This window comes from Rutilus rutilus (assembly GCF_951802725.1).
Source record: "Rutilus rutilus genome assembly, chromosome: 14".
NCBI lineage: Eukaryota > Metazoa > Chordata > Actinopteri > Cypriniformes > Leuciscidae > Rutilus > Rutilus rutilus.
In genome coordinates, this window is record NC_140219.1 from 21,254,319 (window position 1) to 21,282,237 (window position 27,919).

The following is a 27,919-nucleotide window of genomic DNA, read 5'->3' on the forward strand; positions in this document are numbered from 1 at the left end:
TAAGCAATGGCTGAGCTGTTGTCTTGGCCAGGCTGCAGCTACAGCAGGCGGGCTATATTATCACTGTTGTTTTTGTCGCTACTTTCAGTTGAACAAAGACATATTGTTTCTGACAGAAATGTGGAGCTCTAATACGCAGACCCCATCACTATCATACACAGATGCTTTCACACTGACTAACCGAATTAAACTGCCACAAATGTCAGTTGTACCCTCCCCCCGTCCCTAGAGGGATTCTTCAGCCTGCATAACCTCATTCACATACTTGTGACTCACACCCTATAACTTTAACATTTGCACTGTCTTCATTTATTCAACATTCTTAGGAAACAAACCAAATGATCAATAAATCAGAAGCAACCATGCAACTATTCATTACATGACAATGTTTAAAATCGATTGGTGATGCAAAAGATTACAGAATGCAGAATGTGGCTATAATGCATCACAGGAACGTAGGAGTTTATTTGGTGTTTATAGCTGAATGTTCTGAATTATCTAAAGTTAATTTCCTATCTTTCTCTTAAAATAAATTAGCAAATAGCAATAGAGCCACAAATGTCACAATGTGTAAGATGTTAAAGTGTGAGTAGACCCCCTGTTGTGGATCCCACTGAGATAAAGGCCATGCTGTCCTACCACTGGGTTCTCAACTCATGTCTGGAGTGTTATATGGTAATACAAAAAAAAACCTCTGCATACTGCTTCCATATATCTACTTATATCATATATCTATATCACATATAGGCCTATATCTACTATATCTATATCTATTACTTTCAATGAATTTAAGGTCTGGATTCAGATGTGCTAATTCATGTGTGAAAATGATTCTTCATGCCCCCTTCCCAACCATTCTTTCACAGTTTGAGCCTGATGAATCTTGACATTGTCATCCTGGAATATGGCGTCCTGGAATACATGATGCGTCTTCCTATGGTTGTTTAAAGGACAAGTTCGGTATTTTACACTTAAAGCCCTGGTTACAGATCGTTTCTGATGAAATAGAAATAGAAGCATCTTTTGCAGCGATTTTTGTGTGAGCATACCATTGAACACCCCTGACCACTCGGTGAGTTTCACGTCTTTGTAAACGAAAGTTTAATGCGTTTTAGGAAGGACTGTTCCAGTGCACCTATACAATCAGTCTACTGGTGGGGGGGAAAGCGAAAGAAACCTAAAATTCTCGGGACAGCAGCATTTGTCCAAAATTTAATCTTAACCGTTCTATTTCATCAGAAAGGATCTGTAAACAGGGCTTTAAGTGTAAAATACCGAACTTGTCCTTTAAGAAATGAAAAGCTACACACTCTATCAATTAGGGTTAAAAGAACTGTTGCCAAACATATAACATGCTAGAAACATATATATATATATACACACTCTCCTAAAGGATTATTAGGAACACCTGTTCAATTTCTCATTAATGCAATTATCTAATCAACCAATCACATGGCAGTTGCTTCAATGCATTTAGGGGTGTGGTCCTGGTCAAGACAATCTCCTGAACTCCAAACTGAATGTCAGAATGGGAAAGAAAGGTGATTTAAGCAATTTTGAGCGTGGCATGGTTGTTGGTGCCAGACGGGCCGGTCTGAGTATTTCACAATCTGCTCAGTTACTGGGATTTTCACGCACAACCATTTCTAGGGTTTACAAAGAATGGTGTGAAAAGGGAAAAACATCCAGTATGCAGCAGTCCTGTGGGCGAAAATGCCTTGTTGATGCTAGAGGTCAGAGGAGAATGGGCCGACTGATTCAAGCTGATAGAAGAGCAACTTTGACTGAAATAACCACTCGTTACAACCAAGGTATGCAGCAAAGCATTTGTGAAGCCACAACATGCACAACCTTGAGGCGGATGGGCTACAACAGCAGAAGACCCCACCGGGTACCACTCATCTCCACTACATATAGGAAAAAGAGGCTACAATTTGCACGAGCTCACCAAAATTGGACAGTTGAAGACTGGAAAAATGTTGCCTGGTCTGATGAGTCTCGATTTCTGTAGAGACATTCAGATGGTAGAGTCAGAATTTGGCAACATGGATCCATCATGCCTTGTTACCACTGTGCAGGCTGGTGGTGGTGGTGTAATGGTGTGGGGGATGTTTTCTTGGCACACTTTAGGCCCCTTAGTGCCAATTGGGCATCGTTTAAATGCCACGGCCTACCTGAGCATTGTTTCTGACCATGTCCATCCCTTTATGACCATCATGTACCCATCCTCTGATGGCTACTTCCAGCAGGATAATGCACCATGTCACAAAGCTCGAATCATTTCAAATTGGTTTCTTGAACATGACAATGAGTTCACTGTACTAAAATGGCCCCCACAGTCACCAGATCTCAACCCAATAGAGCATCTTTGGGATGTGGTGGAACGGGAGCTTCGTGCCCTGGATGTGCATCCCACAAATCTCCATCAACTGCAAGATGCTATCCTATCAATATGGGCCAACATTTCTAAAGAATGCTTTCAGCACCTTGTTGAATCAATGCCACGTAGAATTAAGGCAGTTCTGAAGGCGAAAGTGGGTCAAACACAGTATTAGTATGGTGTTCCTAATAATCCTTTAGGTGAGTGTATATATATATATATATATATATTCCTTAAATGGCCGTCTAGTTTGAACTTGACGCACTACCATCTGCTCTATCTGCGGAAGCTTTGCGTTTAAAGACCTAATAAAATATTTCAACTCAGATCAATATTTTGTGTCTAATTATTTACTTATGTAGCAAGTAGCCGTGTAATAAGCGGGATAATGTACATCCGGTTGTTATCTCAGAATAAACCCCTTCAGGCTGACACAAGAACCCTCTGCTTCACGTCAGGGTCCTGATCACCCTGTCGGGATTGATTCTGAGATAACAACCGGCTGAATGTACATTATCCCTTACACATAAGCTTCAATGAAGCGGCTCAACGTTCCTTCGTTACTAGTTCTAAAATAACGTTTTAGAATTAGTAATGGAGGCTTGGACTCAACTGTTAAACTGTCAACTTAAGATTTTAATCTGTGGCGGAAGGAAGTAGTTCTGCACAAAAGAGGGTTTTTAATGACATTCTGTTGTTGTTTATTATTCATTTACTCGCTTTTGCCGTCGTACTGTTGTATAAACGCAATATCACACTCATAGCCATGCGATTTGGCTGTATATCAGCATACAGCCAAATCACATGGCTATGAGTGTGATATTGCGTGATTCCCTGCGGCCTCGTTTTTATGGCCGAATTACAGCTGTTCTGATATACAGCCATATCATGTACTGCTACCCGTGTGATATTGCTCATATGTAAGATTTTTTAAAGAAATTAACACTCATACAATAATTCTTAATTCAATTCTTAATAATACTTCCAAGACTATGTACCTTTACCTGGGTTATGTATTCAAGAGCTGAATTCGCAAGAGCAATGTTCAATATATTACAGGAGACCATGTGGCCCTCCTTATTGCTCTGTATAGCCCTGTATAAACTCATATCAAGTTCTCAGTACGATGAGATTGGAGGCATAGCATTTCCTGAATCCGCAATACAGATGACAAGAGGACCTTAATTAAAAGTGGGTAATAGCACTATTGCCTTTAAAAGTAATTTACAGAATAGCAGTAACACAAATAATCCAGCCAATAAAGCAGCAGGAACACTACTATTGATTTTAAAGTAAAATAATTAGGTATTTACAGCTTGTGTCTGTCACTAGTGCCTTCATGATTGCTGAGGGGGTGAATTGATCTGAAGACTTGCTAGGCTTCCGTTTAATTTAGACGTACACCATTTATGCATTTACGAAAAAGAAATTACAGTCAAAGACAAAACGCAGGGCCAGTAAAAGACTATATCTTTTAGAGCCCAGTGAAACGCTCTTCTTGAGCGACCAGCTCCACATGTGGTCTCGAACTAAGTGTCTGCCGTTAGCTGTCAGAAAGAATAGGATCACTAGCGACTTTAAATTGCGCAACAAGTTGTGCTAAGGGCTATCTCAGCGCTGGCTTTTAGAGAGCAGATGATTGCAGAAGGCAACGATTTGTTTTATGGGGATGGAAAAGCTTGCTTGATTTCATGGCCTGTACAGCCCTGTGGAAAGCAATAGGAAGTAAAATGTGATTCAAGTTGTAAAATAAGTAATGAATGGTCCACCGCACTTAACCATGTGTTACATTCCTCTCACACACAAATCCAGGTAATCTCAGAGCCTGTAAAAACAAGTTGGCAGCGTGTGTCTCATGACAGCCTTTGTGTTGCAGTTATGTTGGCTGCATCCAAAAGATGAAAAATGCTGCCTCAGCAGCCATGATATGAACAGTACCAAGGCAAATCTGAATCCAAAGGTCACATCCTTTCTACTGAGATACCTTTATCTGATCAATTTTTTAATGCAGCATAGATGCATCTTTTCACTATTCTGTGACAGTTGATGTAAAAAATTAAATGGTGACTGAAATATGCGGTTGGTGGTCAGTTTGTGTGTACTGTAGATGATGGGTAAGGTTTTATAATAAGTATACAGTAATAAAGTACTTACAAATCATTTGCAAACTATTAGTTAACAGTTAATTCATAGTTTATGTTTTATAGTCTCTGCATTGTACAAAATGAGTTTTTCATACATTGCCACTGTAATTACCAACAATATTATGTAACACTTTAGTTTAGAGTCCAATTCTCACTATTAACTAGATGCATATTACTTGGCCTGTTACTTACCTGTTATTACCGGTTACTTACTAGGATATTGGCTGTTTATTAGTTCTTATAACATTATTATGTGGTTTTGTTAAATAAAGAGCATTCATTTCTAAAAAAAAAAAAAAAACTGTTGTTTTAACACCACAATTGACCCTTCGCTAAGCCCCGCCCTCCTTAGTTACTGTTGCTACGCCTGTCAAGCTTTTGCGCCTGGCACGTCTATTACAGTATGTATGCACCGGTTTCAGACATTCCCAAGGAGATAATTAGTCATTTTTGCCGAACAGGTGAAAATCTGAGAGAGCAAGACAAAAGGGACAGTATGCATTCGAGGGATATAGCCTATCCACGACATAATATGCAAACGATTAGAGAATAATTTCATCAAAATTGAAGCTAAAGCCTAGATCGTTAGGTCCCAGCGCAAGCAGCAGTCGCCTCATACGCTGACCATTCAAATGGGAAACACACAAATTGAGGAACAGCTATGTGCATGCACAGCAGGGTGAGTGAACTTTGAAAATCTAATATTTATAAATCAAACAGCTTATCAATAAGTATTGTGGAATAAACAAGACATTAGCCTGACCACTTTGCAATGATAACATTCTCCCGCTTATATTTTTAGTGCGCCAGGCTACAGCTCACACGTCGCGGGTCACATAAGTGACTAACGTTGCTGTTATGAACTGATTAAGTTTGCATACCAACCTTTTCCTTGGAGATCTCCAGCAAGCCCCCTGATGTTCCCTCCTTTTACTAACTACCTTTTACTTATACTAGAACTAACACCGGGAGAGTCGTGATTGGATTGGGGTACTAGTTTAGCTGTCGATTAACAAAATGCTGAAATATATTATTTTTAAGTAACGTTATGTCAGTGAGCCTCCGTCTTGCCTTTAATCACACTGCTTGATCCACGAGCTGGACAATAACTTTATTCTAGAGCTATAAAGCCAAAACACTTTACTTTTAATTTCCTATTATCAATGTAAAGCTGCTTTGGAACAATCTACATTGTTAAAAGCGCTATATAAATAAAGATGACGCCCGGCATTTCTCCCCTTGGGTTTTAGGTTTCGGGAAGGGAACAAAATCCACCACCCCGTCCAAACTTTTAGGATACCGGGTATCAGATTTGCACAATCCATACGCACAACGCTTCGGCATGTTTCCCTCGCTCGAAAGCTTGCCAGACCTCCCGCGCCTAGTTACGGTTGCTAAGCCACGATTGGCCAGTGGCGGTTTTCGGGCGTGGCTTAGCGAAGGGTCAATTAAAGGTTTTTCCAGAGTACACATTGTGCTATGACAGGAAGTGTAATTCTGAAAGTTAACTGAGAACATTTCTTTGGTCTTTTCTATTTTGTTATGCAAAATATTTCTAATCCCTGAACTGGAAACATCACCAGCTGGCTTTATATGCAATGATCAAAAAGTTTGATATAACAAAGAGCAATCCACTCACACATATGATATCCGTGGAGAAACAAAAAAAGCATTTACTTCAGACAGAAGGTCCACAACAGCTGAAATGATCATGAATGTATGATTGCATAATCAGCATTCACATCAGACATGAGAAATGTTAGCGAGGCCAGTCTGCTTATAATGTGATTTAGAAGTGTTTTGTTTAGTCTGAATACGTTTATGAATCTCTAATCAATTATAAACACAGCACCTGCTTTTAGAAACTATTACCATTAAAAATGAATAGTCGAGCCTTGGTTATTTAGGATTAAAGTCTCTTTAAACATGTTAGTGTATCTTATCTTCTTAAGGCAAAATCAATACAGAACAGGCACCTCTGCTTTCATTGTAAACCGCCAGACCTCACACAAGTCATTAGGAGGCATAATGCGGTCTCACCATGCTGTGAATGGAAATAGCCAGTGAGGGAATTGCTGCTGGTGAGGCATGTGAGATGAATTCTCACGCGTGGACCATTTAAAATGACAGATCATTAACAGAGCAAACCAGAGCGGCTTCAAAGTAATTCGGCAGGCAGCCCCTTGGCCTACTGATGACCTCGACACACATATCAGCAGCCCTCGCAGGCATACATCAGTCTGGGTGAACCTGGGTGGGTTACATGGTAATTCTGGAATTATTGCTTAATAGTAAGTGGGTTGTTTAAACTTACTTGCGTTTGTAATTCAGTCAAGACAGCAGGGCCTGATATGAATCAAAACTGGTAAACGAGGTTCAGACTAATCTCATTACGTACTCCTCCTACAAGATCAGAGATAAACAGAGGATAAGGTTAAAACAAATCGAATTGTGCAGCACAAACAAGTATCATGTATACACACTACCCTTCCAAAAGAATGGCGTCAGTATGATTTTTTGGTAATTTTTTTTAAATAAGGCAATGTCAGTTAATGCATATTAGTTGTATAGTATAGTTACAGCATTTATTAACCGTTGACAATGTCATTGAATAAAAATACAAATGTTCATTGTTTGTTTGTGTTAGTTCACAGTGCATATACTGTTAACAGATACAACTTTTGATTTTAAAAATGTATTAGTAAATGTAGAAATTAGCATTAACTAAGATTAATAGGCTAAATGCTTTAAAAGTATTGTTCATTCTAGTTCACGTAAACTAATGTAGTTATCTAATTTTAACAAATGAAACCTTAATGTAAAGTGTTACTTGAAGTTTTTAAAGCAGTTTCTTATGCTCACCAAGCCTGCATTTATTTGATCAAAATACAGTAAAAGCAGTAATATAATGTAATAGAGCTGCACGACTCTGGATAAATTGAGAAAATCATGACTGTTTGCTTAAAATAGAGATCACTATTCTCCCAAGATTATGAATTGACAACTAAACTAAATAATTTACTATATGTTCTGACAAAATGTTAACTGTTGCAGTCTGTAAAAAAAAATAAAAAAAAATCTATTTCTATATAAAAAAAACTTCTGGCACTCTAGCGGATAATAAAAAAAAACTGCATGCGTCTTGCGGAAGAACATTGTAGCCGGAGCTACAACAGTAGAGGTCTGCAAGCCCGTCGGGACCCGTCGGGGCCCGACACGCTAAGCCCATTCGGGCCGTTTTTACTTTTTTTACAGATCGGGTTCAGGTCGGACTCTGGCTTATTTAGCTTCTCTCCTTTCATTGTGCCCATAATATACGTGCAGAGCACACGTCACATAATGTGTATGAAATATTGTTATATTTATTATATTATAAATATTATACATCGCCTAAGCAACACAAACGCAATACGCACCCGTCACTCACGTGCATTAACAGGTGACAGTTGACCATGCAGAGGATCAGGGAGAAGTTGGATTTTTTATTTAATTTTTTATTAATATTATTTAACATTAGCCAGTTGGCGAAGAGTTCTTCATTTTTGAACATTGTTTTGAACATTGTTCTTCAGTTACTTAAAAGCAAAGAAAGGTAGGCCGTTTATTTACTTATTTTTGCGGTTGGATCCCGTAGCGCTATATTCTCTACTGCATGCTTATGCTTCTCTCTAATGGACAGTCTTGTTCAATATTTGTGGGCATGATTGGTGATGTTTCAGGCCAATAATAAAAGTTTACCTTTTAGTAGTGTGTGATGTGCCGTGCATGTGTTTGCGTGTAGCAGAGACAGAAAGAGCGCGCGTCAGAGAGAGCTTAAAGTGATTGCAGCCGTTGTCGGGCTGGGGCCGGGTAGGGCTTGAACACCACGGGCCAGGGCCGGGTTAGGGCTGGAGTTTTTGGCCCGTGCAGGGCTCTAAAGACGAGTCACACTGGGATACTCCACTGCGTTTGCCAGAATATAAACACTTATTATAGGTGTATCGAAGTTATAAGACAAAAGAAAAGATGGATTCATGATGTACTTGCTCAATCTATAATTTTGTAAATTCTGAAGAAAAAAAAGTTACAAAGTGTACCTTTAAAAAAAAAATCTGTTTGAATGAATGATTCAGTAACTCACTCATAACGTTTTTGAACGAATCTCTTGAATTAATGAATAAGTGAATAAATGAGTCACTTTTTGCCATCTACTGGTGTAACGATGTAATACAATATTACTTTCAAAAGGTGATTTAGAGGGTTTTCACACTTGGCACGTTGTCTGTGGTCCGAATCTGAGTGTGATTGTTCCCGGTACCCCTGCGTTGGTCTGTTTTCACACACTTAATTCTATCGAAACTTCACAAACGTGAACGCAACATGATAGAACACAGAAGCCGGGTCAATATATGGTGTTTCTTTTTATTTTGTTTATTTGGTGCTCTCATGTGCAGCAGAGTGATGCAATGGCACTTGCATCTATACTGTATGTGTCACATAAACGTGGCTTTCTGCTGCTTGCAAATGAACTCTTTTAAGGAGACAGCTTTCACATTAACAAAAGCAAAATCACAAAAGGAATAAGTGAGGTTTCTGAATTCACCTTTCTTCTATTGAAATCACCTCAATCAATACTGAGCAATTGCTTCAAAAGGATAAAAGTGTGATCATTGCCATTGAAACAATGCTGGCTAGAGGCTTTTATAAAGACATCAGATGCGTCTCAATCAGCTCCTTATTTCAGTAGTCAGGGCACTGATCAGGGATTCGGCCATTTTAATCTCAATCGCAAAATCCTACCAGTGCGTTCGCTCCCTAAAAAATCCCACATTACACCCATGAAAATCAGGGAGCATCGATGCTCACTGTTCCCTTAACAGAAGTTCTGAAGCATGAAACATAAATCAAGTGAGCCAACTCACTACACATATTGACACGCGATAGATGTTTTATAAAATACAAACCATTTTTTTATTATATTTCAGCATGAACACAACGCTAGAAATGTAATGAACATAATATAGCTACCATTTATAATTTATTAATGGCTGAAATGTTGCACGTATGTGTAACGAGCAAAGTATTTATCATAATGTACTTTAAATAACATTAAAAAACAACAACAGAAAGATATCAGCTCCTCTGTTTTTCATAAATACCAGTAGTGATGTTGTACAATGAGGATGTTGTCATGTCAACAGAAATGGAGTCATCAATGTCCCAATGTGTAGTGAGCCAGGGTCCTTACTGTCCTTGCCAGTGCCCGAATTCATTCAATATGCTGATTCACAACCTTGGAAGATAGGGAGCTGATTGAGACGCACCCTTCGCTTATTTATGCTAACCTCTGGGAGGCCATATGGCATATTTAAAAGCTCATCATTTATTTTTGTTTACAAAACAGGAATGTTATCAGATTATACACATAATTATATGCGTTAAAATCACATCCAGCATAGTCTCATGTTCAGCAGGTCAAAGAACGCCCACAAGCTGGTGGGTTTGCTGACCATTTGATGCATAGATTGCTTCATTATTTAAATGTTTTTTTTTTTTTTTTACATCAATCTATCTAAAACAAACATCATATAAAAACTGTCTGGTCGCTGTATATGTCAGTTCTCTCCCTGTTTAAGTGTGCGGTTCATGGCCAGAATAAGCTGCAATGTGTGACTGCACCCGGGGACTCCTTTAGCTTTTTATATTACTGATCTTTTGGACATACATGAATTCAGTACATTGGAAACTCCAACAGATTTGTATATATCATAACAGTTTATGTCATTCATATGATTACGGAGGCCAGTGGCAATGGGTCACACTTGGGATGAGACTGGAGATTGAAATTCTAAAAACACAACAGACAACTGGAGGCATTTGTTTCTCCAGGGGAAAACAAGAAACTAAAACGGAGTGAGTGGAGCATGAAAGCAGCACATGTACTCGGAATAAAACAGCAGAATAAACAGACAGAGGAAGTGTGCTGGCCATGTGCTGTGAAAGCAGAAGCAATGGAAAGAACAAGTCCTCCAAACACTCTGAGTCAATCATAAAAGCAGCCACTGCTGGTACAGTGACATCATTACTCATGAGGCTGCACTTTAAGGCAATAGCATTAACAGACACTGCACACCATTTAACCGCAGCATTAGTCAGACTTATCTGATTTTCACAAGGCTGGCTCAAACTCTTCTGCTTGACTGGTGTTTGGGTTCCTCACTTATGTGAAATACAAGTGCTTCAGACTGAGCTCCAAATCTCTTTTACATGTGTGATTCAGCCTCACCTAAAGCATCTTTACACTTCTGAATTAAAGGGATCATTTACCTGAAAATAAAAATGATACTCCAAGCAAGCAGGTACTTTTTCCAAGGAACATAAAAGAATCATCAGATCTTTTCAATGCATGGGTATTCAAATAATAATAATAATAAATTAAAAAATTACAGTCTCATGTCATCGTTTTTTATTTCAATTCATTCTTAAATAAAAAGTTTTTTTCTTTTTTTTTCTTTATACAATGACATAAAAATAAAATATTGTACCATGTGATTGGTTTTATTTCAATTCATTCTTAAAATAAAGAAATGGAAGAATCTTCAGATCTGTTCTATACAACATTAAAATAAATAAAAAATAATAAAATAAAAATATGGTGCCTTGGCATGTGGTACGGATTACAATTAATTTATACATTTAAATTCAAGATTCAATCATTTTTGCATTCCATTTAAAAAAGAACAGCATGAGGGTGAGGAAATAATGAATCATTTTTGGGTGAACTATTCCTTCAAAATGCGAAAATGCATACATTTTGGAAAGAAAATCGGTGCCACATTAGCAGCCTCTAGACAGATTACAGGAACCCAAACTGAAACCACTCATTCCTAGCCAGAACAACCGTCTCCTCTCATGTGAAACTGCAGACGACAGATACTGTATTAAGCTTATTTAATGATTAGTCAAATGATGAAATAATACAGCATGGAAGAATGAGCATTGTTCTGGGGCTAAATTTAATTACAGCCAATGATGTTCAGACTAATGAGCAATGCCCTCCTTTACCTCCTGACTGGGTAAAGCAACAGTGGCCACTGGGCATGTTCTCTGGGGATGAGTCAAGAGATGATTAAGTAAAAGTCAGAGTACACAAAGAAAATCTTTCTTGAGCTTTCACAAGGAAGAACCAAGACTTATTTCAGACGCCTGTTTCTAATGTAAACAGAAACCAGCACAAATCCTAACTTGTTAAATCATTCTCTTACCACCAAGGGTGTAAGAATGATCTGAAAAGTGTGGAGGGACACATTATAAACCTTATCAGCCTGGCTCATGAATATGAAATCAATCGCCCTGTAGTCATATAACTAAATTGCTGAAAAACAAGGAAGTCTTAAAGGGGTCAGGAATTGCATTATTTTATTATTTTATGTTTCCTGGGGTGCACCTATAGGGCCCTATCTTGCACCCAGCGCAATTGACTTTTTACACGGACGCATGTATCATTCCTATTTTGCACCCGCGCAAAGCAGACTTTTCCCTGGACAGACGCACGTCGGTTAACTAAGAAATACACTTGCGCTCCCCGGGGCGGTTCAGCGCAAAGAGGAGGCGTGTTCCGGCGCAAACGTTCCCTCATGCTATTTTACAGGTTTAGAAAACAATTGCGCCACTGACTTTAAACTGTTTTTTTTTTTCGGTCAGTGGCGCAATTGTTTTCTAAACCTGTAAAATGCGCATGTTATTCATATGCTATTTTAAGGGCGCATGCTTGGCCTTAATCAATGTAGCGCGTGCACAACATGCACACACTTTGATTCTCTCATCTACACAGACGCAGCAGTTATCATTTTTGCAAATCATACATTATTATGAAAGATAAATAGATAGATAGATAGATAGATAGACAGTTTATTATAAAAGCATACATCTAGCTTACACATTTACCCAAATTATCATACGCCTGTTTAACCGAAGTTAATTTCGGTGTGTTTCTCCATCCCCAACGTCCCTGACGAGAACGTCGGTCTCCTCGGCCTTGAACCGCTCCTGTCGTGCGCCTGGCAAATCCGCCGTTATAATAGGAATCCGCTTCAGAACAAGCGCGCCTGCTCTTAAAGGGAATGTGAGATGTCGCTCTGATTGGTTTATTTCACGTTACGCCCAAACCACACCTATGAATAATGAAGCTACTTCAGACCAACCCCTTTTAGATTTGCGCCAGGCGCAAGAGTCATTTATCCCGCCGGGAAAATAGCAACAGCGCCAAGACCCGCCCACAAAGTTACTTGCGCTTTGACACTTGCGTTTCAGATCGTTAAAATAGGGCCCATAATGTTAGTATGAGTTTTACATTAAAAATGGTAATAATTTAGAAATATTTCCTACCCTGATTTTAGCCCTCTGATTTAAACGCTCTGTTTGAAGGGGCGTGTCTGCTGTGAGACTTCAGCACTTCTGTGATTGGCTTACGTCTTTGCATATGAAATAGCTAAGTATTACATATTTAACTCTATCGAAAATGTTTAGCGTGTTTTTACTATTACAGCTCTCAAGGTTAACTAATCGTGAAAAGTGTTGATTATAGTATTGTATTTAGATATATGGCATTATATTTAGATCGTGGCATGAAAGGTTGCAGTGATGAGAATTGTGGCCGATAAATAAAAGCTGTTTTTGGACTAACAAGGACGTTTTCAGTTCTGAAACTTACAGGATATTCTTATAGTATGATTACCTCTTATATGTCAAAATCTCAAGGAAAATTAGATTTCTCAATTCATGGTCCATTTAAAGGGGTAGTTCACCCAAAAATGAAAATTCTGTCATCATTTACTCACCCTCAAGTTGTTCCAAACCAGCGTGAATTGATTTCTTCTGCTGAAAAAAAGAAGAAGATATTTTTAAGAATATGGGTAACCAAACAGTTGATGGGCTTAACTGACTTCCATAGTATGGAAAAAAATACCACGAAAGTCAATGAGGCCCACCAACTGTTTGGTTACCGACCAAACATGGTCAAATGCAAATGGTTACCGATTTTAATTCTTCAAAATATCTTCTTTTGTGTCAAGCCGAAGAAATATTTTTTTTGTGTGAATTATCCCTTTAACTGCTTATCCAGTTTGTTAGACTGTTGATGTTTTTGTTTGGACTTAAAATCCATTTTTTCATGGCTGGAAAAATTTCATAAATTAATTTTATTTATTTGTTTTTCTTGGCTAAGCAAAACAAAGTTCTTAAAATACGATGATTATTGGCCAAAAGAAGAGGAGGCAAACATAAAAATGCCCAAAGAATGATTTAACTGTTTCTATCCATACAATTAAAACAAGATTTAACCCCACTGAATTTCATTAAATGATAATAATAATAAAATAAATAAATAAAAACAGATTAAAGATTAAACAGATCGACAGATTAAAAATATATTTTGTGGTCCTAATGAAATTATATAATATACGCAAACTCAAAGTCCAACAACAACAACAAACTAAACTAAAACCACTCTATTAACTGTGCAAGTAAATACACAAAAACTGACACTTGGTTAGTGAGTTGTTGTGCTTCCTTATCTCTCTTCTAGGTACGGAAGACCCAGACAGATAAACATGGTCATTGTATACACATATACAAAAATGAACATCACAGAAATTCATGTTACTCCATGTCTGTGAGGCATCCTCTGTTTGCAAGCTGTGAATTATGAGATATCTTGGCTATGTGCATTGGAACAGAGATGATATTGATAGTCTGGAGGAGTGCCATTAGACACAGAAAGCCCGCATTTGTGCTGCAAAAACTCAATTCGGTGAAGCAATGATGTCTCACTATTTATTGTGCATTAGAAAAAAAGAGCATGCTCTCACATTCTCATAAAGAAATAAATACAAGGAATTTTCACTGCCTCGTGGTATTATCATTCAGCTAATTAAAAGAGAAAATAACAGCCAAGCTTCAGACATTCTGTGTAGGATGAAAAGCAGAAGAATAGATAAAAGTATTGCTTTGGCTGACTGAAGAAAACAGACCAAAATGTGAAATGTTATGATTAAACACAGCTACACAACAAACCCCCGAACAAATGCTGTTTTTGATAAATCAATATCCATCCAGTATATCTGCAGAATATTCTTTAAAAAAATGCAACTCTTGACCAACAGCTCCGCTCAAAATGAACACTTCTTTTGGCTGCCGACAGCTGAAAATATGCGAGGTTTAACAACATGGGTCGATAATGAGACTATTAGACAGCAAATAATATGGATCAGTGTGTCAATTCTGAGATTTTAATTCATTTCAGAAGCTCCAGCATCAGGCTGATTGCAATTGAGCCCTTAGGATGGGCTGCAGCAATCCATCATTTTGACATTTTGGGGGCAAAGTATAAAAGTTTAATGATGGTTGGAGTCACTCTTTTGACATACTGTGTTGGTACAAATGTGAATTTATTGCATCCAGATTTCCAAACTCAGCACTAGCACTGTGGTACTGACAAAGTGTGACAAAGTGATAGTTTGGCCCAATGTCCAATGGGTCAGAAAGTCATCAACATCAAAAGTAGGACCGGGAAGAACACACCTCGGGCCAAACAAGCTTTTCAGCCCAGGCGCTTTAATGAAATTTAACATTGTGTTCCACTTCTGCAAACTTGCTTTGGAGAAGACAGGACTTCTTTCACCCTTTTAGGGACAGCTTTTCAAAGAGCCCTGAGAGTTCCACATCGAGCCCTTTGAAGGCTGGAACTCTCATACCCACTTTCATCTGTCTCAACCCAGGCAAGCGTCAGGTTTCTCACGGCACACACATCATAGAGAGAGGAAAGGTACATCTCATTCCTGCAGCCTCTCACTGTGCATATTTCAGCTCGTGTTTTTCAGGTTTCTGTTGAGAAGTATGAGTCAGAATGGAAATATTATTCTTCATAGCCTTAATCTCATTAAAGGGCTCACGAGCGGCATTGTTTTATTGTTTTATAACGTATCCTAGGGTGCATTTATAATGTTAGTATGATTTTTACATACAAAATTTCATGTTTGAAGGGGCGTGTCTGCTGTGAGACTTCAGTAGTTCTGTGATTGGCTAACATCTTTGCATATGAAATAGCTAAGCATTACATGTTTAACTCTCTCGAAAACTTTTAGCATGTTTTTACTATTACAGCTCTCAAGGCTAACTAATCATGAAAAGTGTTGATTACAGTATTATATCTAGATCTATGGCATTATATTTAGATCGTGGCATGAAAGGTTGCAGTGATGAGAATTGTAGCCGATCACAGACATGTTGAACGCATGAATGCAGCGATCGTCTCGTCATTGTAACTCGATTTCTGCACACTAATGACAGTGCAAACACAATGTAAATATAAGATTTGTTGATTATAAGGGGAGTTTTGGCGAGAGTCCAGAACTCAGTCACCGATAAACTCGTGCTGTTTGATTGACAGCTCCAGCGATTGTAAAGGGAGTAAAGGTTTTCTATAGCCTGACGTCGTCATACTCAGATTCTAGTCAGAATGTGAGTCTGATACTGCTCCATTGAGCTTTGATTATGGGGCGTGTTTCAACCGAACCAGGAAGGAAAATGCCTCTGCACTCAATTGGATAGACCTACAACCAATCAGAGCAACGGAGTAAGTTTTCATTCATGTTTCCGATCGACAAATGCCTTGATCGCGGTTCTCTGTTCCTCTTTTAAAATTAATGCGCTGTCGATATCTTCTATAACAGACGCGATGGCGGAATCTACACATGATGTTTCATAAACAAAGTTCGGCAGGAGCACGTTCACATAATCAATCCAATCAACTTGTCATCAAACACCATGTCTACCCTATCAGCATAAGAGGAAAAATATATTCACTCTGTCAACTCACCTAACATTCCTTGACAGTTTTCAGCATCCCTCCACTCACTTTTGGCCTGTTCTTCCACAGCCAGGAATACGGTGGGAGTACTTTGGGTTCGGGCCGAATACCGAGGCCGGAGCCTCTCCTCGGACAGCACGTCAAATATGCATTTATTCTATCTGACTTATTTGTAAGTGTGAACTCGTGAAATCTCAATTCTCAAGCGGCTGTCGTCTTTGTTGTTAACGAATTCAACCCAAGCGCTCGTTGGTGACGTAGATGATTACGTTGCTCATCTGTCCATCATCGTATAAAGCCCGCCCTGACAATTTGATTGGTCCGAACAATTTTTGTTCGGGCATAATAGCCCCTCAACGGAGCGAGTCCAGACCGAACTTCCCGAACAAAAAATTTTGTGGGCGGGGCTAAGTTCGGCTGGCATCCAGGCTAGGTTTTCTATATAATTTAATCACAGTTTAAATAACAGATTGTGAAGTTGATCGTTTAGTCACTGGTTTGATTTACTGACACATTAACAGCAATTAACGATTTTGAGACAAAGAACCTCTCTGACTGTACATGAATCATTACATATCACAAATCACTGGCCACAGATCAGGCATTAGTCTTAACACCGTTACTGTATATCGTAAAAGTCTGTTTGCAAAGCCTGTGCTGAAATTGCGACCAATGAATCCACAGTGAAATGTACCAAATACAAATAAAAAATGCTCAACTGAGACATTCATGTTGTTGAAAATAAATAACCACATTCCAAGAATTAGGATCCTTTGGAAGGTAAAGTTATTTTTAGTCCAGTGATCCTGTATCACTCTTCTCTCCTCGTCATCTCACTAACATGCAGGCGGGGTCAAAGTTGTGATGATGAAGTAGAGGCGGTCTTTCACCTATCTAGACACATTCCACAATGAGTCGTTCTCTGGGCTTTGTTACAATAAAAGCTGTTTTTGGACTAACAAGGAAGTTTTCAGTTCTAAAACTTACAGGATATTATTATAGTATGAAGGCCTCTTACATGTCACATGACCCCTTTAAAAACTCACACCAGTCATTTCAGTGAAGTTCAATATATTGTAAGTAAAAGTCATGACTGGAATTTGGCTGGTGTCCACCAATAAGACCAGATTGGTTACTAAGGCATGGAAACTTAAGATGAATTCAAAGAAGCTGCATGCCAACTGTTTGTCGATAGGGCAAGGACATGTACTGTTACCTGTGCCACAATGTGGAGAGATAACACCAAAATGTGCTAAACTTAACAGCAAAATAGTTTGAAGCTCAAATGATCTTTATAAAGTGTTCCAGTCACTTCCATTGATACAGTGCAGTGCAGGCACAAAACATCGGCACCACATCAATTATCGGTTTTACGTTTATCAGTATTGGCTGATACTGGATATTTAATTATGAAAATTTTAAGATCTATATCATCTAGCACTAACTTAAAGTGATTCATTATGGTAAAAAGTAAACACCTAAGTCAGCGTGAAGTGGGAATTATCCATATTTTACATTAGACCATGGAACTGGTCAACATTAGCTTATGAACAATGATTTATCATTTGGCTTTCTATTGTGCCACCTGTATTATTGTGGTGTTATTGGTACATTTTAAGGTTAAAAGACAGATTTTTATTTTAACATTATATCACTTAATGAAATACACGGTTATAAGTAAACTGGAAACATTGTCACAATATATTTTTTTTACTGTGAATTTCTGGCAACCACAGCTGCCAGTTTTTCTCTGTAAATTTAACAGCAATTTTTTTTACAGTGTACATATTTATATTCTGGAGAGGGGAAACACAAGCATTTACATACGCATTTTCAAATCATATAACATTTTTATGCTGAACTCCGGCTTGCAAATTTGTAAGAGGATCTAAAAATTACAGATTGCGTGACTCTGGAAAGTGAAGTAGACTGTAAATTTTAGCATTTTGAATTGATATTATTTGTGCATGCACATTCCCAGCCTAGTATTACTGCACTGTAAGACAGAAGGCATTGTGAAGTGTTTGCCATATTCCCCACAGAGAATCCTGAATGCAGACTGCAGTGTCTGATGAGCCAGGATGAGAAAAGCAGCGTCACTACAATGATCAGCTGAATGCTGAGAGGACAAGATGTACGGTACCCATTCCGTACAGCGAGCACCCATTCTTTGCTCACATTCACAATACATCACAAAGAGCTTACTGACAGCACCCAGCCCCTCACAATTGGCCTGTAGAAAAAAAAAATGTAACGGATGCTTCTGGTTACTCTGAGTATTCTCAGCAAATCGGACCGGGAGGAGTGTTTTCCCTGAATCCCTGACAGCTATAGAGGTGCCAGGGAAAAACGCTCCTGCAAAGGGATCATTAGGCAGGAGAGGAAGGTATCTGCACAGCAGGGATGACAAATGTCTGTAAGGGAAGAGCAGAAGGAACCATCTGAGACAGCGTTTATCAGCCGAGTCAGCCTGAGAATCCTTAATGCACTTTTAAATCATTGGCTCTTAACTGCAATTTGCCACAGAAAGAATCATTACTTTCCAATATAAAGTAAAGTTTACTACAGGATTGGAAGAGAGGATATTTCGTGAAAAGCAACTATTCTCACCACTTATTTGTTAGTGAAAGGCCCAAGATCAATGGTATGTTATCAAATATAGCAAACATGGAATCTCCTCTGCTCATTAGGATTCAGTGAGACTGCGCAGGGACTCCCTGAATGACCTATGCGTTGAATGATAACATCGGTTTTAGCCCATTGCATGTGGTCACATTTAAATAGAAAATAACTTAAAATAAAAAATATGTGGGTCAGTGACATGAAGTGCATATTTTTGTGTCCAAGTACATCAATTCCTTTTACAATAATTTGATACATTCATGACATGTATCACTTTATACTATAAAACCTATTTTGTTTGAATTAATTTCCAGTACATTCAAATTCTAAATATTATTTTATGTTTTGGTATCTTAAACCAACAAAATGTCAATTGACACAACCGTCCGCACAAATGAACAGACTAAGAAAACTATTTAAAATTATGTTTTTATAAAAAAAAACAAAAAAAAAACACTATGGCATTGTTTTATGTTTGAATTTTTTTATATAAACAAATTGTATAGGCTACATATCAGTATAGTTTTAAAGCTGTTGAGATAATTGAAAAACTTTCTGTCAGGGTGGCACAACCGCAAACATGTTCATGTTGTTTGCAAAACACTTGTGCTGCTATTGAGGTGGATACGGGTTGGGACACATTTAGTGGTATGGGTAGGTTTAAGGGTGGGTTAAGGGATTAAAGGGATAGTTCACCCAAAAATGAAAAGTATCCCATGATTTACTCACCCTCAAGCCATCCGTGAATACGACTATCTGCTTTCAGACAAAAACATCGGAGATAGGCTATATTTAAAAATATAGGGGATTTTGATGCCCCAAAAAATGCACCCATCAACCATAAAAGTAAACCATACATCTCCAGGGGGGTTAATAAAGGCCTCCTGAAGCGATGCGTTTGTGTACGAAAAAATCCATATTTAAAACTTTATTAGCTATGGTAACTAGCTATTTATGACTGACTGACTGACTTAAGCTGATGATTATTTTTAAATCAATATAAAACATGACTTCGTTGTTATTTAATCACAATGGATTACAGTGTATCTAACAAATCTACTGCATATTCCAGTTTCTACATTCTGAATGTGATTTATTCTGTTTTTGATAGTTTACTTCAATAGAAACTGCCGACTAAAAACTTTTATTTGTATTTTATTTTTATATGCAATTGAAATAAATAAAAAAAACATAATGAATGACGATTTAAACCAACAAATAATAGGTCAAAGTGAACAAATGTCTGAAAACTAGATTGTGTATAGTTATTGTATTTAAGTGCATTTACTGGTATACTTGTATGATTAATGTCTTTAAAAATAAAATAAATGTACAAATATCTGGTTGTTCCACCTGACCAAAAAAAAACTAAACAAAAAACAACAATATTGAACTTATGTATGTTCGGCAACACAATTTAAGAGAAAAGAAAGGGGACTTTTTCCATTTCACTGATACGTCAATGATAACTGCATACGACTTCCATTCACTCCTTTACAGTCTCTCTCAATAAAGTTGCAAAAGCCTAAAAAGATATTTAAAAAACTTTTATTGATGAATCACACCAAATGCCAAATGTTCATCTGTGACTAAGAGGAATCAAAAAGCTGTACAATTCTAAAATGTAACAGACCATCCATTGGCTCAAACCAAGTCTAAATACCACAGAGAGCCATTCAAATGTAAGATCACTGCATTGATCCCTGAAGGAAAATTCAGGTAAACTAATATATAGCTTAGACAAGCAACAAACAGCAGCTGTCTTTACCTAGATTACACACCTCTTTGCCATTCATCATGATAAAGAAGGGCATATATTTGCTCTTGGATATTAGGCCTATAATAGAGCCATCTGCGGTACGAAATGTTGCCTTATGCAGCTTGTAAAATGTGGATGTACGCCTTAGTGATACATGGGGCTCTCAAGCATAATGAGAAGCATCAGTTGCATTATAAAGAAGCGAGGCTGTTACAGTCTCAAACATACACGTTCACGCATAGTAAGAAAGGGAGATGATCTAAGCGGCTGTCAGGAGCCAGAGGGAGGCCCTGCTCTGAGAGCCCAGCAGTGTTATCTCTCACTCTTTGGGAGGTCTGACTTCATGCCATAGTACAGAGCAAAAGAGCCACACTCAGCAGTAATGTGCTCTGAGACCTGACCAGACCCGAAGCTAGAGGTAAGATTCGTATACAGGCGAGTTGCTGTGTGTATTGTTTAAATCCGAACGGCGGTATCTGGATGCGCTGTCTCTTTTTGCTGCCCCCGCTGTGGATGAAAGAGCAGGTAAAAATAGCACAGAGAGCAAGCGTGCACCTGTGGGCCACAGCCTACTTAGTGCTGTTCAACAGAGCCGGGAACAGAGCTGGAGCTCGAGGAAGAGACAGGATGAATAGGAAGAGAGGGAGGGAGCGTAATTAGAGTGGAGGCCACGCTGAGGCGCAGAGAGCGAATCAGACCGTAGATGTGGAGCGCTCAGCTGAGTCTCACACCTGCGCTACAGGACTTTCCAGCATGGCTGCTGCCAGAGCGCTCGCCTAATGAACAGCTAATGTAAATCCCCATCAGCCTCGGCAGCCGATCCCATGACCCCGACCAATCAAATGGGCCTGAGAACAGGAAGAAAATAACGGTCACTCCACCATGGTACAGGCTATAAACACCCATCTCATTAACTCTTTCCCCACCATTGATGGAATTTTTCCATCATTCATGACTCAATGCTTCCCCACCATTGGTGGCAATCCATGTTTTCACTGTTATACGGTGGAGGGCGCTATTATGCATCTTCTGAAAAGTACAGAATTTTAAGACCAAAACCATAGACTGTAAAAAAGATGGACGACACACTTTCGCTCTCTTCCATTGTAGAAAAGTAAAGCCGCCTATGTCCCAATATTGTATCATCACGGTATCACGGCTCCGCCATCACTCCCGCAGAAACGGTTAGTACCATAGATATCATATATAAACGCTAGATGTCTTATGGCGCAGTCACTTCCGGTATCACCGTTCGGCCATCTTGTCTCAGTGCTCTGTGCATTAAGGTGAATGATCAACATGCACACAAATCCTCATATCTCGCTGAAATATTGACGGATTTACAAACGGTTTGGTTTCTTACAAACGTTATTAACGTGGCTATAATTCCGAATGCTTGAACATGTATGTTATAATTTTTCATATGTATGCAGTGTATGAATGTAGTCTCATAACTACATCTCTGACGTTTAACAAACCAAACCGTTTGAAAATCGGTAGAAAATTGAGAAAGTTATGGTTATTTTAAAGTATTTGCACCATTAAACAGTGAGCGAGCGCACTGTGGCAAGATGGCCGCCACGTGCGGACGTCGACCTCCATTGGCCAGCAGCGCGCACGAGACATCTAGCCTTTATATATGATATCTATGGTTAGTACAGTTTATGCAGAACAAATCATTATGTCGGTGTGAAACAGCGACTTTAAAAATGTTTATTTAAAAATTAAAGTAGAAGTTCCAATCTCCTCCCGAAAATCCCCCCAAAAAGTCTGTTGGTGCCTCAGTGACTACTTCGCTCAGAGAAGCTGTCAATCATGACGTCACGCTCCCGTTTTTATAGCATCAAAATAACTAAGACCAAACTTAAAACGAACGCTTAAACTTACATCAGCGTGATAAAAATCTTTGGAAAAAATGTATTTGAAGTGTAATTTGATTGTTTAGTTTGTATCACGTTTATTACATTACATGGAGAGGGCGGGGTCAAAACACTGGAGAAGAAGCAGCAAAAACAACAAGCGATAGAAGAATTGCTTATGCAAATGTAAAATAACGCGATCATCGAATATTAAACAGCATATAAATCAAAACTACCTAACGTACCGAATGAAATGTCGACCGAGGACTGTGAAGCTTTGGACTCAATCTACTCCATCTATGTTTCGATCATCATTCTGAATCCCATCCAGACGTAGTCTTTCACAAAAAATTTTTGTTCAAAATTTTGCTTTTTATATGAAACTTACCCACATTTAAGTGTTGATAAAAAAGAATGCATGAAGCTAGAATAAAATGTTGTTGTTGTTTTTAACAGAGGCTCTGTTCTTTCTTTTGACATATTGCATGTTCAGACATTCATACAGTACAACAAAATATTCTGAGGGCCACTAAATTAAAATTCTAAACTATTTTGTCTAAATAAATTAAAACTGAAAATATAAAAAGAAAAGCTAATTCAAAATTAATACTATAATATATAAAATAGTAAAGTAACAGAATAACCCACGCACATACACACAGTAAACAAATAGGATATTATATTTACACTGGCTGGAGTCTGTAAAGCACTAAAAAGGGTACAAATAAACAGCTACAGGAAAATCAGCACTTCGGACAACACTGGCTACCCAATCAAATATCTTCTATTAGGAAACTGGGTCATTATAGCAGGATGTTCAACTAAAATCTATATTAAAGCAATGGCTAACTAAACAATCTTTATAAATAATGACAACCCACAGCACTGTTTGCATTGTTAGGCTGGCTATTTCTGCATAACACATTCCAGCCAATCCCTTTGAGCAGGCTTATTAACAGAAAAAAATACAAACTGTCTAGCTCAGCCGTAACTAACGACAATGAAGTCCGCTTTGTGCATTACATACATTTGCAAATAGCTGACCGTGTGCGCAGGACAACAAATTAAGCTTTCATCAGAGGGAAAAAAAAGAGAGCCAGGCATCTTTTTGTTAGAGCAAGAAAAGAACCAAGCCAACAACAGACTTACACTGACAGTATTTTATGTCCACACAGTTGATTCTACAAGATTTTTGTGATGTGTAATGAAAAAAGCACCGAATATTAGCTGACTGTTAGAGAGAGCTGCAAATGGACAATGTCCACAGGGAGGGACTCATGATTGAAATAATGTACTGTGGCTATTAGATGATTCATCATACAGAAAGAGTATCACACAGGAAATTATTACACTAAGGATGGTTTCTGCAGAGAGCAAACATTTTTTAATTGAGGTATCATTAAACTTTAATTAATTTTCCCTTTGTTTTGCATTGGTCTGTAATACAACCATCACGCTTCAAACAAGTAAATGAATATTGTTTCGGAGATGATGGGGACATTTTCATTTCTAAGCCAATAATGAACAAGAAACATTTCTCTTTTATGTTTATTCACCCCATCTAGACTATAAAATGGCATCTGATAATGAAACTGGTTGCACGATGAATACAGTCCAGTGTGCTGTTTACTGATGCAGAGCAGAGCTCAGGATGTAGAGCTTATATAATGAAGGACAAGAGATGGCCTCGTCTGTGGGGACACGGCTCGTCCACCCAGCCTTCATTTATCACTTTGGGTGAGAGGTCAGCTTCACCCTGGTTTCACAGCCTTTCAATAGGACTTTTATTACCACGGACTGCTCTCGAAAGCGTGGCCCGCATAACCAACAGCACATCACCAAGCAATCTGCAGATGGAAAGCTGGTGGGAGTCGCTTGGATTCGGGTCTGTGTTTACGAGAACGCTTTCTTTCTAAAGCTCCAGCCGGGAAAAAAATCTTAGGGGGAAGATCAATGCCTGAGGAAAACAACAGGCGCATTTGGACATTCTGATGTCCGCCCGCTGTTCCAGATTAGAGAAGGAATCGAGTTATCTCTATTTGTATCTGCTCAATCTCTCCCTGCATTGGAGATCACACGGAGGACAGATGGAGGCAGGTATTCAGCACCTTAATGACTTCATACAGACAGAAAGAGCTGTTTCCTGATGTTTTACATCCCTTCCCCATGCAGAATTAATGATTCTGTAAACGATACTGAAGGCCTATACTTAAAAAAAAATAAAAAAAAATAGTAGCAAACTTATTCCAACATTGCAGTAGCAAACTTATTCCTTAAAAAAAAAACTAAAGAGTGCTCAACCAGTTCTAGTTTACTTCCAGTACCTGAAAAAAAAATAGTGGTATGGAATAATTTTCATGATATTCAGCCTCTATGGTCAAAGACATGTCATGATTAAAGACAATGTCGCATAAAAGCTGTATTAAAGTAAAAAAATGTTTAGAAATAATTACATTAATTTTAATATAATAATAAAAATAATTCATGCTTTAATTTAAAGACAATGTGGATAAAGGCTGTACTAAATTAAAAAATAAATAAAATACAAATAATAATGATTTAATATAAGTAACCAGGGAGCTTGCAATCAGAATTAAATATGATGAGAGAGAAATAAAACTAATATCAAAAAAGATAAAAGATGAAAAAAAAGATAATAAATAGGAAAGACACACCATAGCTGCATCCCAATTTACGTGCTTACTGTATGCTTCTATGCCGTTTTGTAGTATAAATAGGGCGAGTAGTGTTCATGTAACAGGTACCGATTCTTAGCGAGAGACGCACACATGCATGCCCAAACCGGCTCCATTCACACTGAAAATTCCAAAAGGAAAAAGTACACAATGAATACCCGGATGATGCAATTAATTAAAGGTAGGGTAAGCAATTTTTAGAGTGGTTAGCAATAGTGAGCGAGCTTTGAAAGCATAAGATCCCACCCTCCCTTCAGAGTGTCTCTAAATCCACGCCTCCTTCAATACACATGAACGCACTAAAGTGTCACGAGAGACGGCATTAAACTACCTATTTGTCTCAAAGCACATAACATTACAATAATAATGAACATAAACAACTTAAAGAGCACTGACCTTTACCACCTGACTGTATAACGTCACGGGTTTCCATCTCCTCCATCCAAATTACAGTAGTTATGGCGTGAGTGCAGGATGAGCTCGTTGTTCTGGTTCAGGAGGAACTGTAAAAGGCGGCTGCTGTTTCGGTTGCGGTGCTCGGTGACTGACGTCTGTCTAACTCATGGCATGAAACACACTGATGACGTGTGACGTCTGCGCGAGCAGGTGTGCAGAGGTATGAAAATACATACGCTGACAGGCCGGTAGGACAATGCAATGACTGGACGAACATTTTATGGCCCTACACCTTCCACAGGTGAGATATATACATATAAATACATGTAGACCACTTAACTTAGTGAGTGCTATCAGGCAACACAAATTGCCTACCCTGCCTTGTTGGATCTTTAATTACGTAGCGAATGGGCTATCAGACCTGGATGTTGATGACAAAATAACTTTATAAAATTCATAGTTTCATACACTACACGGTTGAGTACATAGTGCATAAGTATAGAGTATAGTGCCTATAGAATTCAAATCATAACAACAATTCCTTGTGATGCTCGTCTTTACATTACACTGGAAGCAGTTGACATGCCAGTGTAAAGCAATGCAGCAATACAACACAACTATTGCTCAGTTGTCAAGCAGGAATTCTTTGATTTCTAAAGGTGGATACAAGTTTCCATGTGCTTTTCAAATACACCATTATTAACAGAGCTTGCAAACTTGGTAATGCAAGGTCGGTGGCCGCTAAAAAATGTATGATCTGCAAACAAAAAAGACCACGTTCAACCTGAAGGTTTTTCTGGCAAAATGATAAAGCAGCATAGGAAAAACCTTGATATCATGGCCACAAAACATTTTCCACTTCCAGTCATGAATATCTTATTAGCTTTCAATGACACATTCACACAACAGCCACTTCAAAGGGTGATGGTTTCCATAATCCAGGTATCAAATGACTTGTGAAATATCTTTGCCTCTTGTTGCCAGATAAAAACACCAAAGAAAGTGTTGCCCTTTTGATGATGAAATCATGGGAAACACCAACAAAGACATATCTGTAAACCGGCATGAATCAAAGTGAAAGCTTGAAGAAATGACTGGTTCAAATAAACACAACACTCGTTCTTCTGTGTACGCTCCCGCTTAATCACATTACTGAAACTTCATTCACACGCCGACATACTTCTTCATTAGCATTTATGTTTCATGTGATTGTGACTATGACAGATGGTTCTGACCCGATTCAACACTCTCTCCATTTCAGACAAAAGAGAAATATAAAGAGGAAAATCAAGTAAGGATGACATTCTCTGATGTACCTACATTTTAATGGAAACAGGAGACTATAAATACAGGCAGGTGTGGTGAAGTAAAGGGTCAGCACGTTGGGGAACCTGTGACGCAAGGGCTCTCTGCTGATGAGGAAGTGAAGCATGACGCCGAGAGTGAATCTGTCAGCAGCTCAAAAGTTATAGCTTCCCCCATCATCCCACTCGCTTTATGTGAAACCGTAATCACTCTGCAACTGAGTCCTGATAATACCGCAAAGAATGAGAGTCATTTCCTGTGATATTTTAGGAGGGAACACCCAACGCCTTTAAATCTTCATTCTGATACTTTGTGTGCATATTTATGGGAGTAGATGTAAAGATTCTCCTCCATGAAGATGGATCTAGGTGCACATATTTTTGCAATATTTGTTCAGTGCATTTGTTTGAGGTTTGTCCAAATTAACATATACCTGCTCCTCAAGCCTCTCAAATTTCCATGCAAACCCAACAAGAGCTGCCCTTTTCCAGCGGTATAATGAAGGCCAAGGCGAATGGAGGTCATTGAGCTTTTTATGTAGTCCTAAAACCCAGAGGAGAATTAGAATTTTGAGTCATGGGTTTCCTCAGGCTATTTTATGCATTTTTACATTTTTAATTTATGAATAAAATAAGGTCTGTGGTTAATATTACTTGAGGATAATCTTACGTTTTGTTCTAGATAATACCTGAATGTGAAATTCCAAGTTTTCCAATTCATCAAGCATTTAAACTCACATACTTGTGGTGGTGGTTGTTGTCCTTACATAGCAACTTGTCAGCAACTAAAATCTATAAACCCATGCAATTCCTGAGGAAACCCATGACAAATTAAACTAAAAATCTGAATGACTGATTGTCTATGTGAGAGAGTACACCACCGTTCAAACGTTTGGGGTCGTATTGGGGTT

The 27,919-nt window shown here is 38.4% G+C and overlaps 1 protein-coding gene across 3 annotated transcripts in view; it reads right to left on the bottom strand.

Moving 5' to 3' along the window:
- The window catches only part of mid2 (midline 2), a 158,236-nt gene that overhangs the window by 106,967 nt on the left and 23,350 nt on the right, over positions 1-27,919 (bottom strand). For all 3 annotated transcript variants that reach the window (XM_084430326.1, XM_084430322.1, XM_084430323.1), the window contains one exon: positions 6,839-6,927. The gene's annotated coding sequence lies outside the window, so the exon portion shown is untranslated. Of the gene's footprint in view, positions 1-6,838; positions 6,928-27,919 lie in introns of those variants that run through there.